The sequence below is a fragment of the Hyperolius riggenbachi genome, chromosome 8, assembly GCF_040937935.1.
Source record: "Hyperolius riggenbachi isolate aHypRig1 chromosome 8, aHypRig1.pri, whole genome shotgun sequence".
NCBI classification, from domain to species: Eukaryota; Metazoa; Chordata; class Amphibia; order Anura; family Hyperoliidae; genus Hyperolius; species Hyperolius riggenbachi.
Genome location: NC_090653.1, coordinates 240,951,643 through 240,969,701, shown reverse-complemented (window position 1 = coordinate 240,969,701; position 18,059 = coordinate 240,951,643). Strand labels below are relative to the sequence as shown.

The 18,059-nt window shown below is 48.2% G+C and overlaps 1 long non-coding RNA gene across 1 annotated transcript in view; it reads left to right on the top strand.

Annotated features, from left to right (window-relative positions):
* The window catches only part of LOC137528493 (uncharacterized), an 18,556-nt gene extending 3,695 nt beyond the window's left edge, over positions 1–14,861 (top strand). Inside the window, exons 2-4 of the long non-coding RNA XR_011023412.1 lie at positions 11,469–11,575; positions 11,675–11,799; positions 14,599–14,861. This is a non-coding gene — a long non-coding RNA (uncharacterized lncRNA). The remainder of the gene's footprint in view (positions 1–11,468; positions 11,576–11,674; positions 11,800–14,598) is intronic.
* Positions 14,862–18,059: the final 3,198 nt, after the last annotated feature.

Genomic DNA, 18,059 nt, shown 5'->3' with positions numbered 1-18,059 from the left:
GTGGCTGTATTGTGCCTGCTGATTAATGGACAGCTGTGGTAGGTAAACAGACAGGATTTTACTTCCTGTTATTATGACACAGACGTGCAAATGAGGTCGTACCCTTCCAATTAACTGATTAGACATGACAATTTAAGCCACGATAGTTGGACAGATAGCTGGTCGGTGTGTATGAACCTTAAAAGTATCCATACATCGAGCGATGTATGGGCAGATTCGACCAAGTGACAAATCTCTCTCTAATCGAATCTGATAAGAGAGAGATCTGACAGCTGTCCATACACCATATGCTGAAATCGATCCGGAATCGGCCCTGTGCGCCGCCTCGCCGCTGTGCCCCCCTAATGCCCGCCGTGCCAAAGTGGATATATATTACCTGGCCGTGGCCTCCGCTTGTCCCCTGCTGTTCCAGGCGCATTCTCCTCTTCTGCATACACGCGCATCCCACATGGTTTCCTAGTAAGGGCGCATGTGTGTGACATCACACGCGCACCCTTACCAGGAAACCATGTAGGGTGTGCGTGTATGCAGAAGAGGAGAATGCGCCTGGAACAGCGGGGGACAAGCGGAGGCCGCAGACAGGTAATGTATACTTTGCATGGGGCAGCGGGGGGAGGGGGCATTGACATTAGGGGGGCACATCGGTGAGGCAGCAGATGGTTTCGTCAATCGTCTGGAAATTGCACACCGTTTCTGCCGACCAATTAACTTCGGCCTGACATCTTGCAGCATGCGCTATCGACCATGCGACCAATTTCCCCCCCCAAAATTGGTAGTTTTGTTGGTCGGGCATGCACTTGGCGGCACTGATTTTCATCCTAGTCGTCTGATGTATGGCCACCTTGACACACGGAGCCAAAGTGCCGCAAAACTGTTGGCAGGACAGCTAAGGCCCCTTTTACACTTAATCAGTTGGTATGTGTTAGTGCGCGTTGGTACGCGTTTTTTTCCATAGCACTGTATTGGGAAGAAGATTTCAGTTAAAATGCGTTAAGTGTGAAAGGTGCCATAGGAAAACATGGGACTTACTTTGAAATTCAGTTTTCTTTCCGTTTTAACTGAGAGCAACTGATTAAGTGTAAAAGGACCCTAAGGGTGGACAAACTGAAATCCTGACCCGACTGGATGATTTGAGCACAGCGCGACATGAGATGGTTTTTCACCAAATGGTAACGCCACCACGTTGTCAGTGCTTGATAGGCGAGGTGCTACCACTGCTGCCCTTCGAGTGCATTTTAATATCACATGAATGACAATCGTGGGGGCTGGGCAGCAGATGGGACGCTGGCCTGCTCGACAAACAAAAAGAAGCTTAAAAGTGCCGACATTTGTGGCTGGGATTAATATTCAGAAAAGTGGGTGGAGCCTACAAAAGCCAATCACAATTCACCTATTGATTTTCAAGGGGAATATTTAATTGCTGCCTTTTGTGCACTGTTAATGGCACAAGCCTCAAACCTGGTACAGTAGGTCATTGGGTGACTGGGGTTCAAATTAAGAAAAAGAGGTGGAGCCACAGCCAATCAGATTTGTTTCATTTCAATGCAAATTATTGATGCCAATGACTGCAAAGTTCACAAACTAGCTCATTGAGTAATTGTGTGTTAGGGTTAGGAAAAGTGGGCAGAGCCAACACAAGCCAAATACATACCCGGGCAACGCCGGGCCATCGGCTAGTTTACTATATAAAATTCACTGAAATTAAAACATGGACAGTACAATACATCTGTTATGTAAGTAGAGTTTTTTTCCTGGCATAGTATGGCTGCTTTTTTCCTGCTGCTTCAATGGCTATCCAAAGGCTTCCCTGTACCTAGGTAAGTATCTAAGTCAGGGGTCTCAAACTCAATTTACCTGGGGGGCCGCAGGAGGCAAAGTCAGGATGAGGCTGGGCCGCATAAGGAATTTCACAATCGCGGCGCATCGCCGCCTCTGCCCGCCCCTCTCACTCTTCCTTCACAGAGAGGGGCGGAGAGAGGCGGCGATCCGTGCGGCGATTGCCATCAGGAGGGGCAGAGCTGAAGCTGAAAGCTCTGCCCCTTCCAGGAAATGCCGTCGGACTGCCCCCCGGGAGATTTGGGGGCTCTGCAGCCCTCGTTTAGCGGCGGGGATGCGGCGGATTACTTGGGAGCAGTGAAGCGAACTATAAGGGCCCTTTCACACCAGAGGGATTTTTCGGCGTTTTAACGCCACGGCTGAAGTTGGCGTTTTGCTAGGTAAAAGAAAGTCCATAGACTTTCATTTTACCTTTCACATCTAACTCGGCGTTTTGGAGCGTTGCGTTTCAACGCTCCCAGGAGTTTTTTCAGGGCTGTTTACAGCCGAAGTTAGCTGTTGGCGTTTCAATGATAGTCAATGGAAAACGCCAACTTCAGCGTTTTCAAAGCGTTTTCAAAGCGTTTTACAGCTGACTTGTTCACTTATTTTTATAGAAGAAAAAAAAAAAGGACGTTTTCATATGAGCTGTAAAACTCTTTCAAAAGGCTTTGAAAACGCTTTGAAAACGTTATGTATGGCGTTAAGCAAAAGGCTGACTTTCAGCCTTTTCTACCACAGCCTCTAGTGTGAAAGAGCCCTAAGGAAGCTATTTTGTGGCCGGCGAGGGGCCACAAAATATTGTATCCAGGGCCGCAAATGGCCCGCGGGCCGCGAGTTTGAGACCCCTGATCTAAGTTTTTTTGTAAGGGCTGCCTCGGGTTTACTTTAAAGTGGGAGTGAACTCCCTCAAAGTCTCACAGACAATGAAGATCTCCACACACTTGTTTGATTATCTGTTAGATTTGATTACTTCACCCAAATTTGCCAATGGCCTATTAATCCCTGCAAACCTGATCAACAAACTTCTAAACTATATTGGACATTAGGGCTGTGGAGTCGGTACAAAAACCATCTGACTCCGACACCTCAGATTTTACTCCAGGTACCCAAAAGTGTATGTGTGTGAAAACTCTTTGACTGATTTAAATGAAACTTGGTATACAGATCCCTTACTTGCTGGGAAGCTATGTTCTGGGGGTCTCACGTCCCCCCTCCACACCTGGGCGGAACCACCATCAGCCAATCAGATTTCACCCATTCTCGTCAATGGAAAAAATGTAAAAGGCTGCCATTTTCACAGCAATAAAGCCAGAGCCCCCAAACTTGGCACAATTAAGCAATTGGTGACTGAGGTAAAAAAAAAATCAGGGAAAGTGGGAGGAGCACCAAACAGCCAATCACATTTCAGCCGTTCATTTTAATTTGGAAAATGTGAACTGCAGCCATCCTTACACTGTTAATCACAGGGTTTTCAAACTAGGCACAATTGGTCACTGGATGACTTTCGAGTGATGGCGGCACACACACACGCACACAAATACATACATTACGGTGACCATACGTCCCGCTTTTCCCTGTCCAAGGCTGCGCTAGCTCCCGGGAAACGTCCCACTTTTAGCCGTGGGACGTCCCGGCCTCGGGACTCTGGCCACCGTACTATTGCATGAACTGGCCGCAGCATCTAATAGACGCCATGCCAGTTCATAGCCCGCAGCCCGCTCCGGCCTGCATAGTCTTCTGGCAGGCGCCTGCGCAGTCCGCTCTGGCCCACGTGGCGGTGATTGACAGCGCCACTCGTGCAGGCGCAGTACAGGCCGGCCAGGACCGGGACGGAGCTGCGGCGAACGGCTGACTGCAGAGCTGTGGCGAGGGACATGCTGGGAGCTTGGGGCTGGAGGAAGCCCTGGGTAAGTAGCACTTATTTTCTTTAGGAATTCCTGATAACTCCTTTAAAGCTGCAGTGGCCCAAATTGTAAAAAATAGCCTGGTCACTAGGGGGTGTAAGCCTACGGTCCTCAAGTGGTTAAAGGGGTTCTGTAGTGTTTTAAAAAAAAAATCAAAAATTGTCACTTACCTGGGGCTTCTAACAGCCCCCTGCAGATATTCTGTTCCACGATGTCAGTGAATAATCCTCCGTTCCCCGCCGTGGCTCACCGTCCAATTATTCGTCTGACTAGATGAAAGTCACTGCGGCTGAGCGGCCACGCATCTCCTCGCTCCCTCTCGTGTCTCTGGGAGCGAGGACACGGGACAGGATATCTGCAGGGGGCCCATTAGAAGCCCCAGGTAAGTGACACTTTTTGATTTTAAAAAACACTACAGAACCCCTTTAAGGCTGGGGGGGGGGGGGGGGGATATAATGCCCACACATACACCAGTTATTTGTAGACAATGGGCCTGAAGCAATTACAAGTGATTAAAAAAAAACCTAACTGCATATAAGACTCCTGGCACATTCCATAAAAGTTAACAGCTAATTTGAGCCAGCCACAGGTTTCTTATAATCATGTGAATTCCTACTTGCAGGAGTTAAACAATCATTGTCTAAACTTTCTATGCAGTCAGTACATACTTTTTTCATCCTCTTCTCAGGAGTGCACTGCTGAAAAACGAATTCAATTCTGCATGCTCCCAACCTCAGGCACCTTCCTTTTCCATCTTCTGTGGTAAAACTACAATACTTCACGCTGTGTCAATCTGCCACCTGCTGGACAAATCAGCAATTTAATCAAAGTAATCTAAAGGACTTCTGAGATCAAAGGGGGTAAAACAGAGTTTACTTACCTGGGGCTTCTTCCAGCCCATAGCAGCCGTCTGAGTCCCTCGCCGCAGCCCCGGTTCTCCGTGTTGTCCCGCTGGCTGCCAGTAAAGATCATGACCCTGCCTGCGGGTCGGGTCTTCTGCACCTGCGCGTCCACATTATCTGCCACGCACTGCAACTGTGCAGTAGTTGTGCACAGGCGCAGTACGCGCCAGATGATGTGGATGCATGGGCCCGTGCAGGTGCAGAAGACCCGACCCGCCAGCGGGGTGGCGATCTTTACTGGCATGTTATGTAATATACTGTATATTGTGGGTACTGTCTTTTAAGACATAAAGGCAAAAAAAAAGTACAGTCCATGTAGCGGGTGTTCCATTATACCCATATAAACTATGTTGCAATAAGTACTGGACTTGCAGTACTGGACTGAAAATTGCGCAAAAATGCAGTGTCTCAAAAATAGTACAAAAACTTTATTGATACAAAACACACAACTTGACATGAAAGATCCGTGTAACTTGAATACAGAGGCTCAATAAAGGCTGGCAGAAAAAAAGGACCATATTAGTAGAATTGGCATAATGGTTGAATTGGTGTAGAAAAAAGGACCATATTAGTAGAATTGGCGTGATGGTTGAATTGGCAGGACCATATTAGCAGAATTGGCGTAATGGTTGAATTGGCAGGACCATATTAGCAGAATTGGCGTAATGGTTGAATTGGCAGGACCATATTAGCAGAATTGGCATAATGGTTGAATTGGCAGGACCATATTAGCAGAATTGGCGTAATGGTTGAATTGGCAGGACCTTATTAGCAGAATTGGCATAATGGTTGAATTGGAATTCAACCATTATGCCAATTCTACTAATATGGTCCTTTTTTCTGCCAGCCAAACAATTTGAATAAGCCTTTATTGAGCCTCTGTATTCAAGTTACACGGATCTTTCATGTCAAGTTGTGTGTTTTGTATCAATAAAGTTTTTGTACTATTTTTGAGACGCTGCATTTTTGCACGATGTTTACTGGCAGCCAGCGGGACATCGCGGAGGACCTGGGCTGCAGAGGGGGACTCAATTGGCTACTATGGGCTGGAAAAAGCCCCAGGTGACTAAAATCTGTTTTACCCCCTTCGTCTCGGAAGGCAACTATACAAGACAAGACAAGTTATTATTATTATTGATGATGATTTATAAATAACATTTATATTGCGCTTTTCTCCTCGGGGACTCAAAGCTGTTGAGCTGTGGGCTCAGTAGGCAGTAGTAATGTTAAGGCCCTTTTCCACTAGCAATTGCAATCATAAATGACAGCGATTGCGCTTTTTCATTAATTTTGTTATGCGATTGTGATTTTTCATTTGCATTACATTATCCCTCTTAAAATCGCTCCAAAAAGCGATTGCAATTTGCAAATCAAATCACTATAGTGGAAAATACTTCTCATGATTTCTATGATAAAGTAGCAACCCTAGCGATTTAAAAATCACTAACGATTTGCAATTCAGCTGTGTAGTGGAAAAAGGCCCTAAAGACTATGCCAGCTGCTGCAAAATTATTTCAGTGGTTCCTTGAGATCCAAAAATGACTTGCAGGAGTTCCTTAAAGGAGTTATCAGGCAAAAAAAACAAATGAGTTTCACTTACCTGGGGCTTCTACCAGCCCCATGCAGCCATCCTGTGCCCTCGTAGTCACTCACTGCTGCTCTGGTTCCCCTCGGTCAGCTCGTTTAGTTTTTGCCAACCTTGGGGTTGGCGGGCCGCATTGCGTACATTACACATACATTTTTAGGTGTTAGTGGTTCAACGCATAAACAACACATACATTTTGTACATACATACAACGCAACACATACATTTTTACGTGTTAGTGGTTCAACGCGTAAATTTTACGCTTTGAACCACTAACGCGTAAAAAAAGTATGTGTTAATGTTCCTGCACCAGCGGGAATGCGTAAAAATGTACACAATGCGGCCTGCCGACCCCGAGGTCGGCAAAAACGAAACGAGCTGACGGAGGAGGACCAGAGCAGCAGTGGGTCACTACTACGAGGGCACAGGATGGCTGCATGGGGCTGGTAGAAGCCCCAAGTAAGTGAAAAAACAAAAATCAGCTTCACTCACCTGGGGCTTTCTCCAGCCCCTTGGAGCGCATACATTTGAAATCGGTGCCGGTAGACTTGGGCGCAGGATACAGCCAGTATATGGCTGATCCTGCTTCTGCACAAGTCCAGCCCGTGTTAATTACTATTCCCCCTTCAGGCCACCATGGATAGTGGGGAATGATATAATTCGGCTTCCAGCGATTGCTGGAGGCCGAATTATTGTGTTTTTTAACCCCCTTGGCGGTATGAAAAATACCGCCAGGGGGAAGCGCAACAGTTTTTTTTTATTTATTTATTTTTTTTATCATGTAGCGAGCCGAGGGCTCGCTACATGATAGCCGCTGCTCAGCGGCATCCCCCCAGCCCCGCCGATCGCCTCCGGCGATAGGCGATCAGGAAATCCCGTTCAAAGAATGGCGACGGGGCGGGATGACGTCACCGACGTCAGCGACGTCGGGACGTCATTGGGAGACCCGATCCACCCCTCGGCGCTGCCTGGCACTGATTGGCCAGGCAGCGCTCGGGGTCTGGGGGGGGGGGGGGCCGCGCGCCGCACCGGATAGCGGCGATCGGGCGCGCGGCGGCGGCGATCGGGGTGCTGGCGCAGCTAGCAAAGTGCTAGCTGCGTCCAGCAAAAAAAAAATTAAGCAAATCGGCCCAGCAGGGCCTGAGCGGCACCCTCCGGCGGCTTACCCCGTGTCACACACGGGGTTACCGCTAAGGAGGTTAAGCAACTTCGGCTCCGTCTTCTGACGGCGCCGACGGTACTTACTGAGCGCTGCTATAAATGTGATTCCCATACCTCCCAACGTTTGGAGATGAGAAAGAGGGACACTTAAGCCACACCCCTGATCACGCCCCCGCCACACCCCTAGTCATGCATACCATAAAGATGTCATAAGAAAAATACGTTGTTTTATCATTCAAACCACACTGGTCCTTTCTATCCTGTTTCATTTTCCTTCATATTAACAGTTTAAAATTAGTAATATATCAATTTAAAGGATGGGAATAAAGTTTAGAATCAATCAAACACATGTTTTAGTCAGGGGTCTAGTCCTGGAAAAAGAAGTGAGTGGACTCACCCTAAAAACCTCGCCCAAAAATGGGCATGGTCAAGCATAGCGTGGGCGTGGTCATGGGTGGGGCCAAATATACAGGGCCTTAGCAGTGGTATAAAAGGTCTGCCAGGGGAGTTTGAGCTCTGTCGTAGTGTATCCCCAAAAAGTAGATGTAATCTGACAGCATTTCACCAAAAATACACATAATCTGGCAGAGGTTCCTCCAAAATACAGATAATATAGCAGTGGTTCCCCCAAAATAGACAATCTGGCAGCAGCAGTTCCCCCAACATACACATAATCTGGAAGCAGTTCCCCAAAATACACGAAACCTAGCAGTGGATCATCCAAAATACACGTAACACCCAAAATACATGTAATCTGGCAGTAGTGGTCCCCCAACATACACAATCTGGCAGCGGTTCCCCAAAATACACGTAATCTGGCATCAGCGGTTCCCCAAAAATACAGATCTGACAGCAGTTCTCCCAAAATAGGTACCCCCAGTATAGCTAGCCAGGTCTATAGGAGTCCCCAGTATAAGTAGCCATGTGTATAGTTGTCCCCAGAATAGGTGGCCAGATGTAGAGATGTCACCAGAATAGGTAGCCAGGTGTATAGATGTCCTTAGAATAGGTGGTCAGGTGTATAGATATTCCCAGAATAGGTGGCCAAGTGTATAGATGTCCCCAGAATAGGTAGCCAGGTCTATAGGTGTCCCCAGTATAGCCAGGTGTCCCCAGTATATGTAACCAGGTGTTCAGGTGTCACCAGTATAGCCAGGTGTATAGGTGCCCCCAGTATAGCCAGGTGTATAGGTGTCCCCAGTATATGTAGCCAGGTGTATATGTGCCCAGTATATGTAGCCAGGTGTATATGTGCCCAGTATATGTAGCCAGGTGTATATGTGCCCAGTATATGTGCCCAGTATATGTAGCCAGGGGTATATGTGCCCAGTATATGTAGCCAGGTGTATAGTGGCCCCAGTATATGTAGCCAGGTGTATATGTGCCCAGTATATGTAGTCAGGTGTATAGGTGTCCCCAGTATATGTAGCCAGGTGTATAGGTGTCCCCAGTATAGCCAGGTGTATATGTGCCCAGTATATGTAGCCAGGTGTATAGTGGCCCCAATATATGTAGCCAGGTGTATAAGTGCCCAGTATATGTAGCCAGGTGAATAGGTGTCCCCCCCAGCTGGAGGGGAGCAGTGCAGCAGAGAGGAGCATTGTGCGCAGCGTGGGGAAGGGCGGACGTTCCCCCCCCCCTCCCTCCCTCACTTTGGGGCTCCTCTCTGTGGCTCTCCCCTCCATAAAGAATGCGGCGGCGGTGACTGGCATCGGCATCAGTGGGCGGGACTTACCTCCTCCAGCGTTCCGGCAAGTGGACGCTGTTCGTGCCGCTACTCTGGTCTAGTGAAGACCAGAGTAGCTGCACGAACAGCGTCAACCCGGAACACTGGAGGAGGTAAGTCCCGCCCACTGAAGCCGCTGCCAGTCACCGCCGCCAGCCACCACCGCCGCATTCTTTATGGAGGGGAGAGCCACAGAGAGGAGCCCCAAAGTGAGGGAGGGGGGGGGGGAGAAATGTCCGCCCTTCCCCACGCTGCGCACAATGCTCCTCTCTGCTGCGCTGCTCCCCTCCAGGGTGCTAGGGGGGACGGCGTCCACTGTCCAAAAAAAGTGGGTGGACGCTGTCCCCCCGCGTTCACGCAGGACTCGACCCCTGGTTTTAGTAGAGAAATAAATATATTTACATAGAAAGAAGGACAAATGAGGAGGAAAGAGGGACAGAGGGACAGGGCTCCCAAAGAGGGACTGTCCCTCCAAAAGAGGGACAGTTGGGAGCTATGGATTCCTATTCTAGTCTATGGTGGCGCCGGCTGCGCCCAAATCTAGCAGCGCTGAAAAGCACTGCTCCGCTTGCAGCCGACTGTCCCACGTTGACAGCTCCGCTCTCCGCCGATGTCCCGGGCTCCCCGCACGGTGCAGAGGCCGGATTTTTGTTTTTTTTTGCTGTTGATTCCTTTAAGATCCAAAAAGAATTTGCAGGGTTTCTCCAGGGTAAAAAGGTTGAGATAGGCTGCTGTAATGTGTATTGCTGAACAAAAGGTATCAGCAAAAGGCACTTCATTTCATCATCTGACTAATAATAAATTCCGCCTCAGCCAAGTGTAAGGGCGCGTTTCCACTAGAGCGAAAACCGCAGCGAATCTGCAGAGTGTGCCAGCAGCAGCCACCCCAGTGCCCCTAATGTGCCAGCAGCAGCCACCCCAGTGCCCCTAATGTGCCAGCAGCAGCCACCCCAGTGCCCCTCATGTGCCAGTATCAGCCACAACAGTGCCCCTCATGTGACAGCATCAGCCACCCCAGTGCCCCTCATGTGCCAGCAGCAGCCACCCCAGTGCCCCTCATGTGCCAGCATCAGCCACCCCAGTGCCCCTCATGTGCCAGCATCAGCCACCCCAGTGCCCCTCATGTGTCAGCAGCAGCCACCCCAGTGCCCCTAATGTGCCAGCATCAACCACCCCAGTGCCCCTAATGTGCCAGCATCAGCCACCCCAGTGCCCCTAATGTGCCAGCATCAGCCACCGCAGTGCCCCTAATGTGGCAGCAGCAGTCACCACTGTGTCACTACTGTGCCAGCGGCAGCCACCCCAGTGCCCCTAATGTGCCAGCAGCAGTCACCACTGTGTCACTACTGTGCCAGCGGCAGCCACCCCAGTGCCCCTAATGTGCCAGCAGCAGCCACCACTGTGTCACTACTATGCCAGCGGCAGCCACCCCAGTGCCCATAATGTGCCAACATCAGCCACCCCAGTGCCCCTAATGTGCCAGCATCAGCCACCCCAGTGCCCCTAATGTTCCAGCAGCAGCTACCACTGTGCACCTACTATGCCAGCAGCAGCCACCCCAGTGCCCCTAATGTGCCAGCATCAGCCACCCCAGTGCCCCTAATGTGCCAGCAGCAGCCACCCCAGTGCCCCTAATGTGCCAGCATCAGCCACCACTGTGCCCCTACTATGCCAGCAGCCGCCTCCCCAATGCCCCTAATGTGCCAGCATCAGCCACCACTGTGCCCCTACTATGCCAGCAGCCGCCACCCCAATGCCCCTAATGTGCCAGCATCAGCCACCACTGTGCCCCTACTATGCCAGCAGCCGCCTCCCCAATGCCCCTAATGTGCCAGCATCAGCCACCACCACCACTGTGTCAATACTATGCCAGCAAATCCTGCGGCTGACCCAAGAGACGTGAACGCCAGCCTGAATGCGTGCTGCTTGACAGCAGTGCGTGACATTGTTGTAACTGCCATAGACAGGGACAGATATCCTTTCAGCGCAGAAATCTGTGTGTGTGTGTTTGTGTCTAGCAGATTTGTTCACACACAACTGCTAGTGGTGTCTGAGTCTTGCAAAGTGTGGTTGAGGGTGACAGCCTTGTTTTATCTCAAATAGGGCTGCTCCTCCACTGGATTTGGTCAGGGCCTGTCTCTGCAGGTGTGCTGTGGGGGTAGGCTACTGGAAATTCCCATCTAATAAGGAGCTTATTATAGAGCATGGGTTAGTTATCTGTGAGCTGCAATACACTGCAGAGCTCCCCCAGCCAAACACAAAGCTGCTTCTGTACAGCAGTCACTGGCACTACATGACACAGATCACTTTTATGCTGTAATAGAGGAATCTCATATTTCTGCCTTTCCCACCCTTGTGTTTGTTCCAAACAGGTGGATCCAGATCATCCAGTAACAGAACCTCACCGGAGAGATATACAGGTCCTCTTAATTCCCAGGATAGTACATAGGAAGATCACACCATCCCCCACCCTCGTCAGGTAGATGGAACTGAGGCTGTAAACATAACATTGACTCCATATGGAATGACTTCACTTCATCAGTGCTTGCATTGTAACAGTGTTATTTTCTGTGTTTAGGCTGAAGGAGTGACAACTGTGAAGCTGGAAGATGGAGATAATGAAGAGACACGTGAAGGAGGAGCAGCAGTCTGCAGAGGAGAGTGACATGATGGGGACCAGTGACTCAGGGATGCCACTTCCAGGTGAACAAGCAGCCTTGCCCATTGCAATATGTAACAATGTGCTTACACCCATGGCCATTTCCCACCTATTTGGTGCCCCAGACAAGACCATGTGCACCATCCCTCCGGCCTTCACATTGGCGGCAAATCACTCAGAGCTGTTTGGTAAAAAATAATAGTTTGGTAAAGTACCGCATTAGGTACAGTACAGACCAAAAGTTTGGACACACCTTCTCATTCAAAGAGTTTTCCTTATTTACATGACTATGAACATTGTAGATTCACACTGAAGACATCCAAACTATGAATTAACACATGTGGAAGTATAGTACCGTATTTTCGGACTATAAGACGCACTTTTTCTCCCCCAAAAGTGGTGGGGGGGGGGGGGGAAAGTCAGTGCGTCTTATAGTCCGAATACTAAATTTTGGGACCTGCGCCTCCTTCCCGTCCTAATGTCTGCGTGTCCCCGTGTATTAAATATATTCACGCAGCTGCAGCTTCATGTCTTAAATACATCTTGTCTGCAATGCCCCCAGGTACTACAGTCTACAGCAACTGGAAGTCCGCACAACATACCGTACATGCTGCTAGCCTCAGGCTGTCCCCGGTTATACCTCCGCGCTGTCCCCGCTTTTATCTCCGAGCACATTCAAGTCCGTGACGTCCCCGGAATTACCGATACGTTGTTAATCAGGAAGTGTCCCGCTCAGCGTTTTGGATAAATGGACCAATCAGACGGGGGATGCTGGCCCCAACCGCCAATCACGCCGCACACTGCTCCTAGCACTTCCGTTAATAGGATGAGATGGGCTAGAGGGCGGTACAGCCTCTCCGTCATTGGGACCAATCACTGTGCACTCTCCGTGATTGGTCCCAATGACGGAGAGGCTGTCCCGCCCTCTAGCCCATCTCATCCTATTAACGGAAGTGCTAGGAGCAGTGTGCGGCGTGATTGGCGGTTGGGGCCAGCGTCCCCCGTCTGATTGGTCCATTTATCCACAACGCTGAGCGGGACACTTCCTGATTAAGAACGTATCGGTAATACCGGGGACGTCACGGACTTGAATGTGCGCGGAGATAAAAGCGGGGACAGCGCGGAGGTATAACCGGGGACAGTCTGAGGCTAGCAGCATGTACGGTATGTTGTGCGGACTTCCAGTTGCTGTAGACGGTAGTACCTGGGGGCATTGCAGACAAAATGTATTTAAGACAGGACAGCCTGAGGACAGCTGCAGCTGCGTGAATATATTTAATACAGATGGACACGCAGACCTTAGGACAGGCTGGAGACGGAAAACAACAGACACAGGAGGACATGCAGACACTGGAACACGGAGGACAGGGATAGCAGACACTGGGCTAACAGGTTTAGAAGACACTGGATATGGAGGAAACAGGACATTGGAGACAGAGGAAGGGGGACAGATGACATGGGGTCAGAGGAAGGGGGAAAGAGGACACAGGAAGATACCAGAGGGCACAGGGAGACACTGGACACAAGGGGGACACAAAGGCAGCAGAGGGACAGAGGAGAACACAGGGAAACAAGGAAGGCACAAGGGAGACATAATAATTGTGGGGGAAAAGTCTATAAGATGCCCCTGCACCATGGACGCACCAGGCTTAGTATATTCTTTTTTTCCTTGGTTTTTGTCCTCTAAACCTAGGTGCGTCTTATGGTCCGGAGCGTCTTATAGTCCGAAAAATACGGTACATCACCAAAAAGTGTGAAAAAACTGAAAATATGTCATATTCTAGGTTCTTCAAAGTAGCCACCTTTTGCTTTGATTACTGCTTTGCACATTCTTGGCATTCTCTTGATGAGCTTCAAGAGGTAGTCACCTGAAATGGTTTTTACTTCACAGGTGTATTGGATTCATATAGCACCAACATATTACACAGTGCTGGACGATACATAGGATTACAGACAATGATAATAGGGTTGACATGCAACACACTGCAGGTAATAAGCAGTAACATACACAATGCCAGATCATGCACTGGAGTAGTAGTCCCTGATATTCAAGTGCACGGTATTCTGTGGGCAGCAACAATCAGATGCCACCAACAGAAAGCTCTGTTGGTGGCAAGAAAAGGAGGCAAGATTCATTTGGGTGATAAGTTGTATGCCTGTGCAGCGAACTGTTAAAGCTGCAGAGTGCTGAATTGTAAAAAATGGCCTGGTCACCTGGGGGTGTAAGCCTGTGGTCCTCGAGAGGTTATAAACACAATACAAACATAACTGGCTTTTGTGAGAAAAAAAAACTGTTAAAGGGTTAAATTCCCTAAAATGTTTTCAGCCTTCTGATCTATCAGCTGCGGTGGCAAAATTCTGATCAGTCTCTAAAAATATCTGAATGGTGTGTTGGTTTTTAAACAAAACAATGAATCAAAAAAACTGACTGTATTTAAAAGAGCTGAAGGAAACATTTGATGGTCTGTGGCCACCTTTATATAGCTTTTGGCACACAGTGCTTTAACCCTTCAGCACTTACATTTATGTATCTATACTGGTAGGATGTGTTGGGTATCTGTGATGCTATGTGGCACCTTGCTGTGTATTGGGGCTCCCAGTCTGTACATTATATGTGCTGCAAGGCGGGAGGCATCTGCTCTATTGTTGGACTGGATTGGTTGATGTGATTGTTTCTATGACATTGGATCCTATGGGTGGGTCGCTGTTTTTTTATTCTTGGTTTTATCTTCTTATCTATTGAGTTTGTGTCTGACCTGGTCTTTATTATCTGTAACTGCTACGGCAACACACATGACTGCTGACAGGACAATGACTATTCTCTGTTATTATTTCTACAACAGATTATGGTGCAGACGATAATGGTGCGCACTACATTTACCAGCAGGAAACTCCATTGCAGAAAATATACACAGCAGACGTCACCATGAGGACAAATCACCACATCTCTCCAATCCTGTGGAATCTTCTGATATATCCTATCCTGTTAGCTCAAATGCCCATCCTTTTTTATATTCTGAGTGTGGGAAATGTTTGTGTTTGAAAACTGGTCTACGTACACATCACAGAATTCACACAGGATAGTGTCCTTTCTTATGTGCAAAGTATGGGAAATGCTTCAGTCAGAAATCTGATCTTATTAGAAATCAAAGAAATCACACAGGAAAGCGTTCTTATCCATGTTCCGAATGTGGAAAATCTTCCCGTGTCAAATCAAATTTTATTAAACATCAGAGAATTCACACAGGAGAGCGTCCACATTCATGTCCAGAGTGTGGGAAATGTTTCATGCAGAAAGGTAGTCTTATTATACATCCGAGAAGTCACACAGGAGAGCGTCCTTTTACATGTTCTGAATGTGGGAAATGTTTCATTCGTAAATGTATTTTTCTCAGACATCACAAAGGAGAGCGTCCTTATTCATGTCCAGAGTGTGGGGAATATTCCAGACAGAAAGGTAATCTTACTACACATCAGAAAAATCATGGGTGAGCGTCCTTTTACATGTTCTAAATGTGTGAAATGGTTGTCAGAAATTAGTTTTTCCCGTAATCTTCCAGAACAAGTGCCCCCCAGGCTTGCCTGGTCACCTGCTATGAGTCAGACTATATGCCCATATGACTGACATATAACCCAACTCATTGTTTACAGCTGCGGGGCGCATATGGAGAGCGCGTCCGCCGCTTATCCAAAGGGAGCTGAGCGCCATGCGCTCCAGTGATGGCAGAGACAGGCCGAGACCCAGAGGCTTGCGCCTCAGCGTGGATGCGGCGTTCACGCCACCATGAGCAGCCAGTGGAGCTTACACCCCCGAGGACTGGAGCTCCACACCTGTGCTTTAGGCAGTGTTAACATTTGTCAAATTGCATGCATGTTTTTGCATGCAAATTTGCCTATTAATTTAAAACCAGTTTCGGTCAGTGGGATAGTTAACACTAAAGGAGCCATTTTCTTTGGTTACTCTTTTGGGCACGTTCCTTTAATTTTTCATCTCCTTAGTGAACATTACATATTTACTTTATTGTTCACATTGCAGCGCTGCTTTCATTCATTCGCCCAACTACGGTACTCATCATACCTAAATGATCTATCTCTTGTTTTTGTTTTGTTTTTTAGGGCCAAATTAGGGTTTTCGTGTTTTTTTTTACTATTTTCTATGCATTTTAAAGGGGTGAAATTGAAGAATGACAATGTCTTCATTAACCCTCCTGGCGGTCTATTAAAAACCGCCAGGGGGCAGCGCAGAAGTTTTTTTTAAATTGTTTTTTTTTAAAAATCATGTAGCGAGCCTAGGGCTCGCTACACACAGCGGCGTCCCCCCACCCGCTTCGATCGCCTCCGGCGATCTGCGATCGGGAAATCCCGTTCAAAGAACGGGATTTCCTGGAGGGCTACCCCCGTCGCCATGGCGACGGGCGGGATGACGTCACCGACGTCGTGACGTCAAAGGGAGTCCTGATCCACCCCTCAGCGCTGCCTGCCACTGATTGGCCATGCAGCTCACAGGGTCTGGGGGAAGGGGGCGGCGCGGCGAGCGGCGGCTAATCGGCGCGGAGCGGCGGCGATCGGAGTGCACACGCAGCTAGCAAAGTGCTAGCTGCGTGTTGCAAAAAAAAATTATGCAAATCGGCCCAGCAGGGCCTGAGAAATCCTCCTGCGCGGCATAGCCCGTGCTCAGCACGGGCTTACCGCCATTGAGGTTAAACAATGCTATTGCAGATAAAACTCACACATGTTGTTTGCCCATTTGTCCTGGTTATCACAACATTTAGGTTATGTTACTAGTACAATAACATTATTGTATTTAGAAATAAAGGTGTATTTGTTTTCCATGTTGTGTTTTTCTCCCTTGTTGTGATCTATTAATAATTACAAACCCTTATTTGCAAAAACAACAGTAATACACCCTCATGGCCACATATTTCAAAAGCAAGGTAACAATACATTTTTTGGGATGTAGGATTGAGTTTTTCCCTTCCTATTTTTTATGTGACAGGGGTCCGAGCTGAAAGACACATCAAAAGGTATTCCACACCTCATTTTGATTACGTTATGTCACCTATACATCATTTGATTTGATGCACAGCATTCCATTATTTTCAGGCTGGTTTCACACTGTATTTTGGTGTCAGCGGTGCAACACGCGCACCGCACCATCAAAAACAGCCTTCAGGAAATGCGGTATTCCCCTTCTAGCTTCCGGCCAAACAGGAAGTATAGTGCAGTGTTGGGGAAGGTAGCAGGCACCTCATGGGAAGGGTAGGTGGCTCAGTATGGTGTAGGGGAGAGGGTAGGTGGCACAGGATGGTGTAGGGGGAGGATAGCTCTCTTTGGTGGTCTTGTGGCTCCACTCCCCTTGCTCTTCCTGTTGGTCCCCCCCTTTACACTTCCATTGATATGCCTGGGGGTTATGAGTATTAATTAGTATTTATATAATGCTGACATCTTCCACAACGCTTTAAATAGAACAGTCTTGTTACTAATGACTTCAAAAAGGTTTGGAACTACGGACATAGATGGTTGAAGTGTTTTTATTAAAAAAAACAAAACAACATTAGTAATAATAAAAAAAAAACAACCCACAAAGATCTTGGTAAACAAATTGGCCATGGTTAGGACAACCATATATCTAGCGATGATGAGCCGACCAAAATACAAATCTCTCTGTAACCGAATTTGATTAGGAATCTGATTAGAGAGAGATTGATCAGCTGGCCATACACTGAGGCCGATCACCGGTCAATTGCATGCTGAAATGCCACTGTAACATTGCTGAAATTAAACACGAATTGGCCAAGTGACACTGCATCTGGCCACCTCGCTTGTGATACTATATCCCCGTAATGTTAAATGTCCCCCCCCCCCATTGCAAGTTATACATTACCTCTCCGCCGTGCCCGCTGCTTGTCCTCTGCTGGCTCTTGGCTTCCTCCATTCTCCGTACACGCATGCTCCACGTGGTTGCCTAGTAACATGCCCACGTGTGTGACATCTGACATTCCACGCGCGTCCTTACTAGGTAACCACGTGGGTCGCAATTGTCAGAAGAATGGAGCCAGTGGAGGATACGGACAGATAATGTATCACTTGCACTGGGGGAACATTTAACATTATGGGAGAATACGCCAGTCGCATTGTCAGTCGTGCATGCACTTGTCGCCACAGATTTTCATCCAATTCGATTAAAATAATAATTGGATGGTCGATCATCCACCAAGTCATCTGATGTATGGTTACCTTTACTCCACTTGTGCACAAGGCATTGCTACAGGTGGTGATAAGTGTATTCCACAATCGAATTACA